Source organism: Saimiri boliviensis, chromosome 10, assembly GCF_048565385.1.
Source record: "Saimiri boliviensis isolate mSaiBol1 chromosome 10, mSaiBol1.pri, whole genome shotgun sequence".
Classification (NCBI taxonomy): Eukaryota; Metazoa; Chordata; class Mammalia; order Primates; family Cebidae; genus Saimiri; species Saimiri boliviensis.
The window spans coordinates 99,778,662-99,791,526 of NC_133458.1; positions in this window are offsets into that span (position 1 = coordinate 99,778,662).

A 12,865-nucleotide genomic window follows, 5' to 3' on the forward strand; every position below is an offset into this window, starting at 1 on the left:
CTCTGTAAGTTGAATGCACACAATGACAACCATTCTGCTAGATAGCTCCGTTTTTGTTTTAGAGCAAGGTATTTCACATTACAGCCTAAAGTCCCTTTCACTCTGGAATATCTAAACACAGCTTTGGGAAGAAACGTGTTTCTAACTTGCTGAATCTAAAGACAGTTGCAACTTCCTAAAAGGAAACAACACACAGCAGATCAGTTTGTAAGTAGTGGGTCTTCTGTGTTTTAAATGCATTCTTACTGCTAACACTTACATGCCACTATAGGGCTGGAAATGACTGTTTCTTCATTCTCCAAAGAAAGGGTTTCCGAACTGCTGCAAACACACATCAGTTTCAATCTTTAAGTTGAATATACACATTGACAAATATTCTGCTAGATATCTCCTTTTATCTTTTAGAATGCAAACATTGACAATCATTCTGCTATATAGCTCCGTTTCTGTTTTATAGGCAGATATTTCACATTGCAACGTGAACTCCCTTTCACCCTGGAATGTCCAAATGGAGCTTTTAGAAGAAACGTGTTTCTACCTCGCTGAATCTAAACACAGATGCAACTTCCGAAAAGAAACCAACACACATCTCATCAGTTTGTAAGAAGTGGGTCTTCTGTTTTTTCAAGGCATTCTTACTGGTAACTCTTATATGTCACTATGGGGCTGGAAATGACGGTTTCTACATTCTCTAAAGAAAGGATTACTGAACTGCTGCAAACACACATCAGTTTAACTCTGTAAATTGAATGCACACACAGACAACCATTCTGTTGGATAGCTCCGCTTTTGTTTTAGAGCCAGATATTTCATATTAAAGCCTGAACTCCCTTTCACTCTGGAATGTCCAAACGCAGCTTTTGGAAGAAACGTGTTTCCAACTCCCTGAATCTAAACATAGTTGCAACTTCGTAAAGGCACCAACACACAGCAGATCAGTTTGTAAGAAACGGTTCTTCTGTATTTTAAAGGCTTTCTTAATTCTAACTCTTATATGCCACTATAGGCCTGGAAATGACTGTTTCTACATTCTCCAAAGAAAGTTTGTCTGAACTGCTGCAAACACACATCAGTTTAATTCTGTAGGTTGAAAGCACACATTGACAACCATTCTGCCAAATAGCTCCGTTTTTGTTTTAGAGCCGGATATTTCACATTGCAACCTGATCTCCCTTTCACTCTGGAATGTCCAAACGCAGCTTTTGGAAGAAACGTGTTTCTACCACACTGAATCTAAACACAGATGCAACTTCCTAAAAGAAACCAACACACATCACATCAGTTTGTAAGAAGCGGGTCTTCTGTGTTTTAAACGCATTCTTACTGCTAACTCTTATATCCGTCTCTAGGGCTGGAAATGACTGTTTCTGCATTCTCCAAAGAAAGGGTTTCCAAAGTGCTGCAAACACACTTCAGTTTAACTCTGGAAGTTGAATACACACATTGCCAACCATTCTGCTACATAGCTCCGTTTTGGTTTTAGAGCAAAGTATTTCTCTTTACAGCCTTTTCTCCCATCCACTCTGGAATGTCCAAACGCAGCTTTTAGAAGAAACGTGTTTCTACCTCGCTGAATCTAAACATAGATGCAACTTCCTAAAAGGAACCAACACACAGCAGATGAGTTCGTAAGAAGCGGGTCTTCTGTGTTTTAAACGCATTCTTACTGCTAACTCTTATATCCGTCTCTAGGGCTGGAAATGACTGTATCTGCATTCTCCAAAGAAAGGGTTTCCAAACTGCTGCAAACACACATCAGTTTAACTCTGGAAGTTGAATAAACACATTGACAACCATTCTGCTAGATAGCTCCGTTTTGGTTTTAGAGCAAGGTATTTCTCTTTACAGCATTTTCTCCCATCCACTCTGGAATGTCCAAACGCAGCTTTTAGAAGAAACGTGTTTCTACCTCGCTGAATCTAAACATAGATGCAACTTCCTAAAAGGAACCAACACACAGCAGATGAGTTCGTAAGAAGCGGGTCTTCTGTGTTTTAAACGCATTCTTACTGCTAACTCTTATAGGCGTCTCTAGGGCTGGAAATGACTGTTTCTGCATTCTCCAAAGAAAGGGTTTCCAAACTGCTGCAAACACACATCAGTTGAATACACACATTGACAACCATTCTGCTAGATAGCTCCGTTTTGGTTTTAGAGCAAGGTATTTCTCTTATATGCCACTATAGCGTTGGAAATGACTGTTTCTACATTCTCCAATTAAAGCGTTTCTGAACTGCTGCAAACACACATCTGTTTTACTCTGTAAACTGAATATACTCATTGACACACATTCTGCTAGATAGCTCTGTCCCAACCTGCAGGACAACAACAGGAGCTGGAAGGGAGGGAATGGGGATGGATGGGCAGGAGACGCGAAGAATGGAGACAAGACAGGAGTCTGATCAAGTCTTGTTTATTGTTGCTGAGCTCACAGCTTAAATAGGCCAGGCAAGGAGGCAGGGCAAAGGAAGTTTGCATTTGGGAAATTCCGGCCTTCCTAACTTTCAAAAACTGAAACTTACCAGCAGGAAACAGAAACTGAAACATTCAGCGGAGGAACGGGAACTGAAACTGAAACATTTAGAGGAGAAACAGAAACTGAAACATTCAACGGAGAAACAGAAACTGAAACATTACTGAAACTTAACAGGGAGGAAAGAAAGACTGAAACTTGTCAACAGGAGACATTTAACTGAATCTTGTCGGCAGGAAGCAGGAACTGAAACTTTACTTGTGCAAACCTCAACAGATCACAAAATGGCAGCTATTGCTGCCCACAGGTCCCCCTTTTTTATTTTATTTAGAAATTAGGCTGAGGGGTAGTTATGCCCGTGGGAACCGTGCCTGTCTTAGGTCAGAGGACCCCACATGAGAGAACATTGACTCCCTATCCGTCATGGGGAGGGGAAAAACGTTTTCCTCCCTATCTTAGGCGGAGTGTCCTTACTCATACTCCTCAGTTGCCCGTCATTTGCTAACCGGTTAAGCTCACCGGGTGACCTGAGAGGAAAGGTATCAAGCTCCATCTCTAGGTCTGCCATCTCCAGCCTGTGGTAATGGGCCTGAATGGGCGGCTTCTTTATGGCCTCAATTTGTGATCTTGAGAAGCTCCTGAGTTTGCTGAGTATAACAGGACCGATAGACAGTAAGACAAGGAGGGAAAGCAATCAGGTTAAATAATACCATGTCGTTGACTCCTAAAAAGGGAAAAGATAGAAGACCCTCAGGGCTCGGTGTCATCCCTGGGTGGAGTTAGTTTTTCAGATTTTTTGGTATCTACTTGCTTTACAAGTCTCTCGGGAAGCCACCTGGCCGAATTGACTTCCTTGGCATAAATGCACACCGATCCTCGACCCCAAATCAGGACCAGGTCCGGGCCATGTCATGCGCCCATCATGGGATATTTCCACATTACCGATGCATAATGGCTTTTGGATTCAAAATGCCAGTGTCGATTGGCAGCAGAGTGTCCTTCTTGATCCAGTGTTAAAAATTTTAAAATAAATAAGGAGTGTGAGAAAAGGTTTTTTGGTGATCCCTTATGGGGGTACCATTCCCCCTTTTTAATTTTATTTAGAGTGGTTTTTATGGTGAGATGAGCTCTTTCTACTATGCCTTGTCACTGGGGGTTGTACGGGATGCCTGTAACATGTTGAATGTTTAGGTGAGTACAGAATTGAGTGAAGGCTGTACTGACATAACCAGGCTCATTGTCAGTTTTGATTTTACGTGGACACCCCAGGGATGCAAAGGCAGTTAAAAGATGAGCAATAACATGTTTTATGGCTTCTCCAGTTTGTAAAGTGGCAAAGATATATCCACTGCAAGTATCAATGCAGACATGAACGTATTTAGGATTTCCAAATTCTGGCATGTGGGTGACATCCATTTGCCAAAGGGTGTTAGGTAGGATGCCTCGAGGGTTAACTCCAAGATGTGGGACCAGTAAGTGAGGTGCACATTGTGTGCAGGACTTTACTATTTGTCGGGCTTGTTCTCTAGTTATGTGATGAAGTAGTCTCAAGGATTGAGCATTAAGATGATGTAAGTTGTGCGAATGTTGTGCTTGAGCTAGAAGGGTGTTAGGGAATTGAACTAACAGAACACGGGTGGCTAGGTCTGCCTTGGCATTTCCAGAGGCTAATGGACTGGGTAAGCCTGAATGAGCACGTAAATGCCCAATGTAAAAAGGTTGTGTTCTGGAAATTAATAGCTTTTGTAGTTGAGAAAATAGTTTTGCAGCAGTTGAGGTGTGTTTTATGAATGGGGCTGTTTCTAACTTTGGGACAGAGGTAGCAATGTATGCACTGTCTGTATAAACATTGAGAGGATCATTGGGAAACATGGAAAATGCAGCTATAACTGCATGTAGCTCTGCTAATTGGGCAGATGATGATTGGGATTGAAAGCTGATAGTTTGGTTTGGGGTAACAAAGGCTGCAAGCCCTGTGGATGACCCGTCAGTGAAAATGGTAATTCCATTTGGAAGGGGATGAAGTCTGGTATTTTTAGGAAAAACGAAATCATGTCTGTTGGCAAAATCTAGAAGCTTATTGGGAGGATAATGATTATCGAGGTTGCCAGTATATGAGGCGAGTGCAATGGGCCATGCTTCAGTATTTTGCATGAGCCAATGGATCTGCTGTTTGGTATAAGGTTTGACAATGTTGTTAGGATCCTGTCCGAAATATTCCTTGCCTAGGGTTCTTCCTTTGGTAATTAGACTGGCTACCATAAGGTAGTAAGGTTCAATGACTTTAGTGGGCATATTAGGAAGATGGATCCACATAAGTGGAGCAGTTTGCCAGAACACAGCTGTGGGAGATAATGAGGTATGACGTATAATAAATTGGAGTGGTTTGTCAATATCGAAAAAGGTGATGGTTTGGTTATTGATAGCTTGGTTAACTAAATCGATAACTGATTTTGCTTCAGGGGTGAGTTGTCTTAAAGAAGTAGGACTGGGATCCCATACCAGTGTATCGTATAGGGGCTTGAGATCAGCTTTCATAATTTTAGATAAGGTAACAGCCAGTTTATGTCTCCTAATAATTTTTGAAAATCATTGAGGGTTTTTAAACAGTCTAGCCTGAGTTGCACCTTTTGAGTCGATAGGCGAGTTCCACTTAACTGAAATCCTAGCTAAGTGTAGGGATCAGTAAGTTGCACCTTCTCTGGGGCGATGACTAATCCACTAGCAGTAAGGGCAGTTTGTAGACTTTTGAAACAAGACAAGACCACTTCCTCTTTTGCTGCTGCTAAAAGTATGTCATCCATATAATGGATGATGTATACATCCTTCCAATCTTTTCTAACTTTGGCAATGGCGATGGCCACATATGACTGACATAAGGTAGGACTGTTGGCCATGCCCTGAGGCAAAACCTTCCATTGATATCTCTTCATAGGCTCTTTAAAGTTAATTGCGGGAAGGCTGAAAGCAAAACGCTTACAATCCTCTGGATGGAGAGGAATAGTAAAGAAACAGTCTTTTAAGTCTAAAATAACTTTGTAGAATCCCAGAGGTATGGCTACAGGGGAAGGGAGGCCGGGTTGTACACAAATATACACCACCCTGTTCCAGGGTGCCCAGGGATATTAATTCCAGCCAAACTTGGTTATACTCATTTTTTATACCGCAAACATATTTATAAACGAAAATGTAGCATCACCATAAACAGCTGAAGCTAGACTATCTACAGACCAAATTAGCAACAAATCTGATGCACTGTAAATTCAAGTCCTCAGGACAACAAAAGTGATTAAGCAAGACCTCAAGTAACAATGTTAATGCCATTTACAAAGGAAAAAACTGATACAAAAACATTCAAAACCTGAACATCACTTGGCATGTGAGGGGAAAAAAAAAAGCAAACTAGCTGAAAGGTTCATAAACACAAGGTCTTATTTACACTACACAAAGCACAGGTGTTAGCCTTGAATGTAACTTACAAAATACCTTCAAATATATCCAACTCAGATCACAGAATTTTGGTATCGAGCCGCTTCATCCTCAAGATCATCCCAATCAATGCTTTCGTCCTCTGAATTATTGGCTCGACTGGCTAGCCATACAATCCTCTTTCGATATTTTGGATTAGCTAATTTTTGTTTAAGGCCTGTGGCTACACATTCAGCAAATTTCTCTAAGGAACACAAAGGCCCACCGCTCTCCAAGGGTTTCTGTTCCTCTTTACCAGAGTTGCTATTAAATGACATTAAGTCAGCTTCCCCTGACTTTTTCACCTTGCCCTCTTTGGTTTCTGATTTTTCAAAAACTAACGAATTTTCTTTAAAGGGGGGGCTTTTATCGGGCAAATTTTTACATGAGTCTCTCAGGCAAGTTTCCCCCTGGGTTATGAGATTAGCAATGACTGGATCGTTATGTTTTCGGGTAATGATCTCATTTATTAGATTCCAGTATGAGAAAGCAATTACAGGGAACTTTTGAAGCCTGAAAGCATCATAATAATCTTTTAGGGCATCCCCTACTCTTTTCCAACATCTTTGATCTATGGTTCCTTCTTGAGGGAATCAGGGACAAACGTCCTTAATATAATCAAAATATTTAATTAACCGGTTTACTTTCACCTTTACTCCTCGTGCCTTTAATGCTATGCTGAGTTCTTCTACAAACAACTCATGCTTACTAATTTCCTGACCCATAATATCGTCGTCCACTTACCAGAGAGCAAGGCCGCAGCAGGTTCCTGCGGTGACTCCTACTCTGGATTTTGTCCTTCAATCCGGCCGGTTTCAACGACGTCCCTCACTGTGTCCCTCTTACTTCGAGCCCCACGTTGGGCGCCAGACAGTCCCTACCTGCAGGACAACAACAGGAACTCAAAGGGAGGGAGTGGGGATGGATGGGCAGGAGACACGAAGAATGGAGAAAAGACAGGAGTCTAATCAAGTCTCGTTTATTGTTGCTGAGCTCACAGCTTAAATAGGCCAGGCAGGGAGGCGGGGCAAAGGAAGCTTGCAGTAGGGAAATTCCGGCCTTCCTAAGTTTCAAAAACTGAAACTTACCAGCAGGAAACAGAAACTGAAACATTCAGCGGAGAAACAGGAACTGAAACATTCAACGGAGAAACAGAAACTGAACCATTACTGAAACTTACCAGCGAGGAAAAAAAGACTGTAACTTGTCAACAGGAAACATTAAACTGAAACTTGTCGGCAGGAAGCAGGAACTGAAACTTAACTTGTGCAAACCTCAACAGATCACATAATGGAGGCTATTGCTGCCCACATAGCTCCATTTTTGTTTTAGAGCTAGATATTTCACATTACAGCCTGAAATCACTTTCACTCTGGAATGTCCAAGCGCAGCTTTTGGAAGAAACGTGTTTCTAACTCGCTGAATGTAAACATAGTTGCAACTTCCTAAAAGGAATCAAGACACAACAGATCAGTTTTTAAGAAGCGGGTCTTCCGAGTTTAAAAGTCATTCTTACTGCTAATTCTTATAAGCCACTATAGGGATGTGAATCACAGTTTCTGCATTATCCAAGGAAAGGGTTTCTGAACTGCTGCAAACACACATCAGTTTAACTCTAAGTTGAATGCACACATTGACAACCATTCTGCTAGATACCTCCATTTTTGTTTTAGAGCCAGATATTTCACATTACAGCCTGAACTCCCTTTCACTCTGGAATGACAAAACGCAGCTTTTGGAAGACAGCTGTTTATAATTCGCTGAAACTAAACATAGATGCAACTTCCTAAAAGGAACAAACAACAAACAGATCAGTTTGTAAGAAGCGGGTCTTCTCTGTTTTCAAGGCATTCTTACTGCAAACTCTTATATGCCCACATAGGGCTGGAAATGACTGTTTTTACATTGTCCAAAGAAAGGGTTTCTGAACTGCTGCAAAGACACATCAGTTTAACTCTGTAAATTGAATGCACACACTGATAACCATTCTGCTAGATAGCTCCGCTTTTGTTTTAGAGCCAGATATTTCAAATTGGAGCCTGAACTCCCTTTCACTCTGGAATGTCCAAGCACAACTTTTGGAAGAAACGTGTTTCTAACTCGCTGAATGTAAACATAGATGCAACTTCCTAAAAGGAACCAACACACATCAGTGTGTAAGAAGCCGGTCTTCTGTGTTTTAAAGGCATTCTTACTGCTAACTGTTATATTCCACTATAGGGCTGGAAATGACCCTTTCTATATTCTCCAAGGAAAGGGTTTCTGAACTTCTGAAAACACATATCAGTTTAATACTGTAAGTTAAATGTGCACATTGATAACTATTATGCTAGATAGCTCCATTATTGTTTGAGAGCCAGATATTTAACATTGCAGCATGAATTCACTTTCACTCTGGAATGCCGAAATGCAGCTTTTGGAAGAAACGTGTTAGTAACTCGCTGAATGTAAACATAGATGCAACTTCCTATAACGAAACAACACAGAGCAGATCAGTTTGTAAGAAGCGGGTCTTCTGTGTTTTCAAGGCATTCTTACTGCTAAATCTTATATTGCACTATACGGCTGGAAATGACTGTTTCTACATTCTCCAAAGAAAGGGTTTCTGAACTGCTGCAAACACACATCAGTTTAATTCTGTCGGTTGGATACAAACATTGAAAACCATTCTGCTATATAGCTCCAATTTTGTTTTAGAACCAGATATTTCACATTGCAACCTGAACCCCATTTCAGTCTGGAATGTCCAAACGAAGCTTTTGGATGAAAAGTGTTCCTACTTCGCGAATATAAACACAGATGCAACTTCCTAAAAGGAACCAACACACATCACAACAGTTTGTAAGAAGCGGGTCTTCTGTGCTTTAAAGGCACTCTTACTGCTAATGTTTATAAGACACTATAGGGCTGGAAATGACTGTTTCTGCATTCTCTAAAGAAAGGATTTCTGAACTGCTGCAAAAAAAATCTGTTTAACTCTGTAAATTGAATGCACACATAGACAACCATTCTACTAGATAGTTCCGCTTTTGTTTTAGAGCCAGATATTTCACATTACAGCCTGAACTACCTTTCACTCTGGAATGTCCAAATGCAGCTTTTGGAAAAAATGTGTTTCTAACTCGCTGAATCTAAACATAGTTGCAACTTCCAAAAAGGAAACAACACACAGCAGATCAGTCTGTATGAAGCGGGTCTTCTGTGTTTTAATGGCTTTCTTACTTCTCACTCGTATATGCCACTATAGGCCTGGAAATGACTGTTTCTAAATTCTCCAAAGAAAGGGTTTCTGAACTGCTGCAAACACACATCAGTTTAACTCTGTAGGTTGAAAGCACACATTGACAATCATTCTGCTAGATAGCTCCGTTTTTGTTTTAAAGGCAGATATTTCACATTGCAACCTGAACTCCATTTCACTCTGGAATGTCCAAACTGGGCTTTTGGAAGAAACGTGTTTCTAACTCGCTGAATCTAAACATAGATGCAACTTCCTAAAAGGAACCAACACACATCACAACAGCTTGGAAGAAGGGGGTCTTCTGTGTTTTAAAGGCATTCTTACTGCGAACTCCTACATTCCACTATATCGTTGGAAATGACAGTTTCTAAAATCTCCAATTAAAGGGTTTCTGAACTGCTGCAAACACACATGAGTTTAATTCTGTAAACTGAATATACTCATTGACAAAAATTCCGGTAGATAGCTCTATTTTTGTTTTAGACATAGATATTTCACATTGCAGCCTGAAATCACTTTCACTCTGGAATGTACAAGCACAGCTTTTAGAAGAAACGTGTTTCTACCTCGCTGAATCTAAACATAGATGCAACTTCCTAAAAGGAACCAACACACAGCAGATCAGTTCGTAAGAAGCGCGTCTTCTGTGCTTTAAAAGGATCCTTACTGCTAACTCTTACATGCGTCTCTAGGAATGGAAATGACTGATTCTACATTCTCCAAAGAAAGGGTTTCTGAACTGCTGCAAATGCACATCAGTTTAACTCTGGAAGTTGAATGCACACATTGACAACCATTCTGCTAGATAGCTCCGTTTTGGTTTTACAGCAAGGTATTTCTCTTCACAGCCTGTTCTCCCATCCACTCTGGAATGTCCAAACGCAGCTTTTAGAAGAAACGTGTTTCTACCTCGCAGAATCTAAACATGGATGCAACTTTCTAAAAGGAACCAACACACAGCAGATCAGTTGGTAAGAAGCGGGTCTTCTGTGTTTTAAATGCATCCTTACTGCAAACTCTTATATGCGTCTCTAGGGCTGGAAATGACTGTTTCTACATTCTCCAAAGAAAGGGTTTCTGAACTGCTGCAAACGCACATCAGCTTAACTCTGGAAGTTCAATACACACATTGAAAACCATTCTGCTAGATAGCTCCGTTTTGCTTTTAGAACAAGGTAATTCTCTTTAGAGCCTGTTCTCCCATCCACTCTGGAATGTCCAAACGCAGCTTTTAAAAGAAACGTGTTTCTACCTCGCGGAATCTAAACATAGATGCAACTTCCTAAAAGGAACCAACACACAGCAGATGAGTTTGCAAGAAGCGGGTATTCTGTGTTTTAAACACATTCTTACTGCTAACTCTTATATGTGTCTCCAGGGCTAGAAATGACTGTTTCTAAAATCTCCAAAGAAAGTGTTCTGAACTACTGCAAACACACATCAGTTTAACTCTGGAAGTTGAATACACACATTGACAAACATATTGCTCGATAGCTCCGTTTTGGTTTTAGAGCAAGTTATTTCTCTTTACAGCCTGTTCTCCCATCCACTCTGGAATGTCCAAATGCAGCTATTAGAAGAAACTTGTTTCTACCTCGCTGAATGTAAACATAGATGCAACTTCCTAAAAGGAAACAACACACAGCAGATGAGTTTGTAAGAAGCGGGTCTTCTGTGTTACAAACGCATTCTTACTGCTAACTCTTATATGCATATCTAGGACTGGAAATGACTGTTTCTACATTCTCCAAAGAAAGGGTTTCTGAACTGTTGCAAACACACATCAGTTTAACTCTGGAAGCTGAATACACACATTGACAACCATTCTGCTAGATAGCTCCGTTTTGGTTTTAGAGCAAGGTATTTCTCTTTACAGCCTGTCCTCCCATCCACTCTGGAATGTCCAAACGCAGCTTTTAGAAGAAACGTGTTTCTACCTCGCTGAATCTAAACAGAGATGCAACTTCCTAAAAGGAACCAACAGACAGCAGATCAGTTTGTAAGACGTGTGTCTTCTGTGTTTTAAACGCATTCATACTGCTAACTCTTATATGTGTCTCTATGGCTGGAAATGACTGTTTCTACATTCTCCAAAGAATGGGTTTCTGAACTGTTGCAAACACAAATCAGTGTAATTCTGGAGGTTGAATACACACATTGACAAGCATTCTGCTAGATAGCTCCGTTTTGGTTTTAGAGCAAGGAATTTCTCTTTACAGCCTTTTCTACCATTCCCTCTGGAATGTCCTAACGCAGCTTTTAGAAGAAACGTGTTTCTACCTCGCTGAATCGAAACATAGATGCAACTTCCTAAGTGGCACCAATACACAGCAGATGAGTTCGTAAAAAGCGGGTCTTCTGTGTTTTCAAGGCATTCTTACTGCTAACTCTTATAGGCGTCTCTAGGGCTGGAAATGACTGTTTCTACATTCTCCAAAGAAAGGGTTTCTGAACTGCTGCAAACACACATCAGTTTAACTCTGTCGGTTGGATACAAACATTGAAAACCATTTTGCTATATAGCTCCAATTTTGTTTTAGAACCAGATATTTCACATTGCAACCTGAACCCCATTTCAGTCTGGAATGTCCAAACGAAGCTTTTGGATGAAAAGTGTTCCTACTTCGCGAATATAAACACAGATGCAACTTCCTAAAAGGAACCAACACACATCACAACAGTTTGTAAGAAGCGGGTCTTCTGTGCTTTAAAGGCACTCTTACTGCTAATGTTTATAAGACACTATAGGGCTGGAAATGACTGTTTCTGTATTCTCTAAAGAAAGGATTTCTGAACTGCTGCAAAAAAAATCTGTTTAACTCTGTAAATTGAATGCACACATAGACAACCATTCTACTAGATAGTTCCGCTTTTGTTTTAGAGCCAGATATTTCACATTACAGCCTGAACTACCTTTCACTCTGGAATGTCCAAATGCAGCTTTTGGAAAAAATGTGTTTCTAACTCGCTGAATCTAAACATAGTTGCAACTTCCAAAAAGGAAACAACACACAGCAGATCAGTTTGTATGAAGCGGGTCTTCTGTGTTTTAATGGCTTTCTTACTTCTCACTCGTATATGCCACTATAGGCCTGGAAATGACTGTTTCTAAATTCTCCAAAGAAAGGGTTTCTGAACTGCTGCAAACACACATCAGTTTAACTCTGTAGGTTGAAAGCACACATTGACAATCATTCTGCTAGATAGCTCCGTTTTTGTTTTAAAGGCAGATATTTCACATTGCAACCTGAACTCCATTTCACTCTGGAATGTCCAAACTGGGCTTTTGGAAGAAACGTGTTTCTAACTCGCTGAATCTAAACATAGATGCAACTTCCTAAAAGGAACCAAAACAAATCAAAACAGCTTGGAAAAAGCGGGTCTTCTGTGTTTTAAAGGCATTCTTACTGCGAACTCTTACATTCCACTATATCGTTGGAAATGACAGTTTCTAAAATCTCCAATTAAAGGGTTTCTGAACTGCTGCAAACACACATGAGTTTAATTCTGTAAACTGAATATACTCATTGACAAAAATTCCGGTAGATAGCTCCATTTTTGTTTTAGACTTAGATATTTCACATTGCAGCCTGAAATCACTTTCACTCTGGAATGAACAAGCACAGCTTTTAGAAGAAACGTGTTTCTATCACGCGGAATCTAAACATAGATGCAACTTCCTA